Source organism: Microtus oregoni, unplaced genomic scaffold, assembly GCF_018167655.1.
Source record: "Microtus oregoni isolate MIOR12 unplaced genomic scaffold, Mior012 000020F_ref0000438, whole genome shotgun sequence".
In the NCBI taxonomy this organism is placed as follows: Eukaryota; Metazoa; Chordata; class Mammalia; order Rodentia; family Cricetidae; genus Microtus; species Microtus oregoni.
This window is the reverse complement of record NW_024543079.1, coordinates 17,991,554-17,998,101: the sequence shown is the minus strand read 5'-3', so window position 1 is coordinate 17,998,101 and position 6,548 is coordinate 17,991,554. Positions and strand designations below refer to the sequence as shown.

Below are 6,548 nucleotides of genomic sequence, written 5' to 3'. Positions count from 1 at the left end.
CCAGGACCTAATGAAAACCCGTCTTTTCCTAGGGTGCCTTTGAGAGACTCTGCAGAAGTATTCTTATTCTGTCCTGGAGGAATTATCTCCAGGACAGATTACTTTCTTACTCTACTCCTGAGATTATAAGAAAATTATAAAAATTATCATTGGTGCCCAGGACCATCTGCTATATACAAGTTCTGCTTTGTGCAGCTGGAATCTAGAGAGGAAGAGGGAGAACAGAGAGCCCACAGCTGGGGAGAGAGAACAAGGGTGTGAGGACTCACTGAGATCTGCCAGCTCCTTCACTAGGAGAAATAAGCTGACAAATGCTATGTCAGATTGGTCACCAGAAAAGAAACGACCCAGATACCCTCTAAGACCTCTTACCCTCAGTGTGACAAAACGGGACACTGAAGGGCTTACTGCTCCCAAAGACTGATGGACTTGTGGACCAGATCCAAATGTTGTCTCTAAAATGAGAAAACCTTTGGCCCCAGTTGGCCTTTGACATTGATCATATCCAATATTACAGAGCTTTGGGTAAATCTTGCAGCACCCAGTAGGACCAGTACTTCAGTACTTTTCTCCTTGTTAGTGGGGCTTTCTATTCTTTTTTTTTTTTTTTTTTTTTTTTTTGGTTTTTCGAGACAGAGTTTCTCTGTGGCTTTGGAGCCTGTCCTGGAACTAGCTCTGTAGACCAGGCTGGTCTCGAACTCACAGAGATCCACCTGCCTCTGCCTCCCGAGTGCTGGGATTAAAGGCGTGCGCCACCATCGCCCAGCTTTCTATTCTATTTTTAACTCGTATTCTAGACAATTGCTCTCCAACTCTTGGATTATGGGCATCAGCAAGACTCCAATGGCCAAATAATTCCTTCTACCTTAATGCTTTCTGGAATATTGTATTCTTTCCTAACACTTCTGGCAATGACTGGATGTCTTTCACCTTAATTGGACAGAGACCTAGTGGCAAAAAAATGGAGGTCCCAAATATCTTCAGCTCCCCACAGAATTCTCAATAACAGCTTTCAATATCTCTCCCAAAGGGACGGGTCCTTACAGCCCCGTATGGGCTACTGACACTCCAGGTAGGGCAGTACCTAGATATAATACAATTAAAGGATTCTCATGCTTTTCTTGACCATAAATAAATTTTGTTCTAATTTGAAGCCAATACAGGAAACCAGAAGAGTCAAGTGAAAGGAAAATTAAATGAATAATAAAATGGGATTAAAGGAATAAATTTTTTTTTAAAAAAAAAAAGAAAACAAAAGCAGAGAAAACATTAACAAATGCCCAGCTAAACTAATCAGGAATGTTAAAAGAGGTTCTTAACGTAGGTAAGTGACTCAGACCCACAAAAAAGCATCTGACTGTTTTTAAACATAAATCCAGGGGCCGGATGGTGGTGGTGCACGCCTTTAATCCCAGCACTTGGGAGGCAGAGGCAGGTGGATCTCTGTGAGTTCGAGACCAACCTGGTCTACAAAGAGTGCCAGGACAGGCTCCAAAACCACAGAGAAACCCTGTCTCAAAAAAAAAAAAAAAGAAAGAAAGAAATCCAGGCTACAAATCACAACCCCAGCGAACTTAGACAACAATGCGGACACTAAGACTTAGATAGAGCTAATCTACATGGGAAGTAGAAAGTAGAAAAAGACAAGATCTCCTGAGTAAATTGGGAGCATGGGGACCTTGGGGGAGAATATCAATAAAAAATGTAAAAAAATAAAGTGTAAGAGCCATAGTGAGTGGGGGCGGGGCTGCTGTTCTGCCCCTGTCCCTGTTGGTCATTTGAAGTAATAAGGGCGGCGGGGCTGCGTCCCCAGCACCCCGGCCGCCTGCCCGGCTAGCTCAGTCGGTAGAGCATGGGACTCTTAATCCCAGGGTCGTGGGTTCGAGCCCCACGTTGGGCGCCATATGAAGTAATAAGGGTGGCGGGGCTGCGTCCCCAGCACCCCGGCCGCCTGCTCAGCTAGCTTATGCCCCGAAATAATTACATGGACACTGTAGTCATTTGCCTGGACAGTCTTCCCTCACTGGGCCTTGTGATTCCTCCGGACTTCTTAACTTCAGAAAGAAGTCACATTGAAGTTCTGTTAGAAAGCAATGATGTTGGGGCTGGAGAGATGGCTCAGATGGTAAGAGCACTGGCTGTGCTTTCAGAGGACCCCGGTTCATTTCCTAGCACCCGAATGGCAGCTCCAGTTTCAGGAAATCTGACACCTTCAGTGCACATCAAATAACTTTGAATAAATTATTTTCAAAAAAGAAAGCAGTGTTGTCTCCTGCCTATTGTTACGTCTGTCCTGTTGGGCTCAGTTGCTGTCTCCTAGAAAGTGAACTACTGGGTCCTGAGTAGTTCTTAGACACTGCATACCCCACTGTCTTACAGTATTTCTGGAATGAGGATGTACTAGATGACTGATACTCCGGGAACATGCCAACCAGCAGGTGGAGGGTGAGTTAGGCATCATCCCTGTCAGCGCTCCAGTTTGGGCGCCAGTCAGGAGGAAACCAGCATTTCACCAGACTGGATCCCTCAGAACCTCATTATCTGAAATGATGTAACGAGGAAAGAGAGCTTGCCAAGTGTGCCTAAGGCTGATTTCCACAGCCAGGCAATACCCTTAGAAGTACAGACTGCTAGACTGCTTTCAGGGCTCATTTCTATAGTTTGTGATTATAGCAAAAATTGCTAAGTGAAGTTTAGATATGAAGAATTTTGGGCCGGGCGATGGTGGCGCACGCCTTTAATCCCAGCACTCGGGAGGCAGAGGCAGGTGGATCTCTGTGAGTTCGAGACCAGCCTGGTCTACAAGAGCTAGTTCCAGGACAGGCTCCAAAACCACATAGAAACCTTGTCTCGAAAAATCAAAAAAAAAAAAAAAAAAAGAAAAAAAGAAAAAAGAATTTTGGTCACCTCACTAAGGGAACAATGAAATGCAATTTTATAAGCAAAACTGATCAACTTTTTAAATGGGCACATCAGATTTGCTTTAAAATTTAAAGACACTATTAGTAAGCAGATTTGATATTTTATTTAAAATTCAACTGGGTGTCCTTGAATCATTGTTCGGGATGCAACCCAGAGCCCTGCAGTTTTGCACATGACACTTGGATGGCTCTGCATTAAGGCACCCCACCCCTGTGCTGCAGGGGCCTAGCTCTCAGTGGAGCCTCAGGCCCTCTCTGGTTGAAAGCTTTTTTTTTAGACTTCTCTGTAGCTGGGCAGTCCCAAACCTGCTTGATATGCCAGCTTCCGGAGTGAAATGCAGGGTCTGTGGCTCGACCTGGTCCCTCCTTCCTCCTGGAATCAGGAGAAAACTGGGATAGCTACCACAGAGGGAAAGAGGAGCTGCCCCCTTCCCTCCCTCCCTCCTTCCCCAGCCGCGATCCCCCCCCCCTCTCTCTCTCACACACACACACACACACACACACACACACACACACTAGCAGTTAAGGGCATAGACTCGAACTAGACTGCCTGACTTCTAATCTGACTTTCATTTCTTACCTTGGGCATGAAACTTAAGCTCTGTCTTCAATTTCTTCGTCTGTAAAATCTTGAGAAAGAAGGCTTGGAGGCCACCATTAGACACACCACCTTCACTTGATCACCAAATATCTCACTTGAAGGTATCGTCTCAAAACAAACTGAAAGAAGCGGGCTGACACATAGAGCGGTCAGCGTCGGGAAACCATGGCCACAGTGACCACATGGTCTCTTAAGCACTAGTCACATACTTCATACTCGAGAGTGAAAACTCCACCACCCCATGAGCCACCAGCCCACCAGTCCATAGGAATAAACCCTACCAAGTTTAACCTTCCTACATCATTCAGACTCCAGCTGAAGAACCTAGATTTTCATTGGAAATTCCAATATCAGCTAAAAATGTCAATCTTCAGCTGTCTGTAGATGTTCATAATATACTCCCCAACCCCGACCATGTCTTGAGTTTAAAAGCTTAAAGTTTAGAAAGATGTCCACATACCGTTCATTTTAGAAGGGTCTCAAGTTTGCTAAAAGGCTTTTCCAAGTACAAGTGGCTCTCAGACTGGGCATGGTGGTGCACACCTTTAATCCCAGCACTTGGAAGCCAGAGGCAGGTGGATCTCTATGAGTCCTATGCTAGCTATTCTCGTCTACATAATGAGTTCCAGGCTAGCCAGGGCTACATAGTGATGCCCTGTCAGGGAGGGATGCAAAGAGGGAAGAAGGAGCAGAGGTGGGAGAGGAGTTACCTTGCAACAATTGCCAATGGCTCCTCAGCTAGGGTAGGGCCTCGGGTAGGTCACGCCATGATCCATACTGGAACTGTAACTGGCTTGAATGCGTACAGGCAACCATAGATACCGTGGATTTATGTGTGTAACAGCCATGTGCTATCCAGAGAACAGCATTTCACAGCACCCCTCCCATCCTCCATGTTTACTTATTTTGAGACAGTCTTGCTTTGTATCTGGCTGGCCTGGGATTCACTGTATAGCCCAATATGCAAGATGGTCTCCAACCCAAGGAAATCATTGTACTTTATTGTACCAAATGCATGTACTACCGTGATCAGCTTTAGGAATGCTTCCAAAATTAGCTTTATATGATACAACTCTGTAAAGCTTGTGACTAACCCGGCCAGTAGAGAAATAGCCATCCTGATTCAAGGAAACTATCCATCTTGCTGTTGCTACTTCAGAATAGTGACAGGCAGTTGTCCCCAACTCCATTTTCTCCATTGCCTCTTCCTAGAGGTATCTCCAATGTTCTTTCCACCGACGCTCTGCCTGCAGGACACGTGTACAACTCAAGTGGTTTGGCTAGCACATGTGTGTCAATGCAATGATCTTCTCTAGGCATCAACCTCCAGGCTGGCCTCAAACTCGGTGATCCACATGCCGCTGTCTCCCGAGTGCTGCGATTAAAGACATGTAACACCTTGCCTGGCTTTGTGCTCTCCTGCGGACACTTGCCTCCTGCGACTCAGACATCTTCAAAGCCTCTTGTTACTCACCTGCCATGCTGAGTTCCCCAGATTGCCCTGGCGGCCACAGCTCTCAACGTTGAGGTCCATTCCTCCCTTGTCACACAGCCATACCGGTCTAAGTCCATCTTAAGTCACAGAGGTGGGAATGTGGCAGTGACCTCCCTTTTTACATGTCTCACTGTGACTAATGCATGTCGGGCTGGGGACAAGCCTGTGGAACCGCTGGCTGTGGAAAACCCAGCTCAGAGATTTAGAAACCAGTGTGATGTCAGAGTCTGGGACTCACCTCCGATAACCCAACCAACCCTTCCTTTAAGTATGGGTGAATATTTAAGTTCTGTAACTGTTTTTGTCTTTTCTAGGAGGGATATGTGTCCTTTGAGTAAGTACTTACAGAGTCTTCCATGTGGCAGGCATGATGCTAGGCCTCAGGGTTAAGAAGCTCACAGACAACACCCTGCCACCGTGGAGGCACAGGATTGTTACCTTATAGGTCAACTTGAGGTGACAGTTGCAGCCTGCAGCCTCCAGGTGAGCTGAGGATTCTTTCTTATTCCTTCCCAAAACAGAGTTTCTCTATATAGCACTGGCTGTCCTAGAACTTTCTTTGTAGAACAGGCTGTCCTCGAAATTACAGAGATCCACCTGCCTCTGTCCCCCGAGTGCTGGGATCAAAGGTGTGCACCACCAGCACCCTAGCACCCTGCATGCCTGGAGGATTCTGAACAAGCCATGAGCTCAGAGCGAAGGTGCCGTGGCTGGTTGCTCGGGTCTGCTGCAGCACTGTCAAGGAGCTTCTGAAGGAACGCTGCACATTTAGCCTCCAGTGTTTGAAACCTATTAATATTATTCTTGCAAGTCTATAAAAAACAGAACTAAATCCCGGTCACAGCCCTGGTTGTGGTATTTATTTTGAGAACATTCTTTGTAGATCTAACACGTAGGCCTTGCACTCAAGGAACAATAGGTTGAGTTTCCAGCCTTTGGGAACATAAGCGATACAAGATGACGATTCTCAGAGTCAGAGGCGAAAGGCCACGTGAACGGGGTGTCAGCCATTCCTGGGATGTGTTCTGTGTGCAGCACTCTGGGCTGTAGGCTCCTCACAGGCAGGCAATGGCTCTGGATCTGCTGTTAGTACAATCCTGCCAGACTCATCATGGGAACTGTGAGGTGAGCCTGCCTGGCAACCATCCCTGATACTCGCCCCACCTTGAGTAGGCAGGTGCACTCCGTCATTCCTTAGGGGACTGCCCAGCACATGACTCCTAGGTTCCTCCTCCCTAGACAACGTCATCCAATTGTACCCACCAGGAATTCCTCCTCCTCTGTTTAACTTGACACTCATATGATTATTTAGTGGGATAAATATACATTTAAAAATTTCAAAATTTAAAACGCACAAAGGAGCTGGACATGGTGGCACGAACCTTAAACATAGCACTTGGGAGGCAGAGGCAGGCAGATCTCTGTGACTTCAAAGTCAGACTGGTCTACAAAGTCAGCTCCAGGCCAGCCAAGACCACATAAAGAGGCCCTGTGTAAAAAAAAAAAAAAAAAAAAAAGACAAAGGCTGGAG

General features: G+C 46.5%; 1 non-coding gene across 1 annotated transcript; it reads left to right on the top strand.

The window, feature by feature from the left end:
* Positions 1–1,827: 1,827 nt before the first annotated feature.
* On the top strand, positions 1,828–1,900 carry Trnak-cuu. Its single transcript has one exon. It is a non-coding gene; the product is annotated as a tRNA-Lys (tRNA).
* The last annotated feature ends 4,648 nt before the right edge of the window (positions 1,901–6,548 follow it).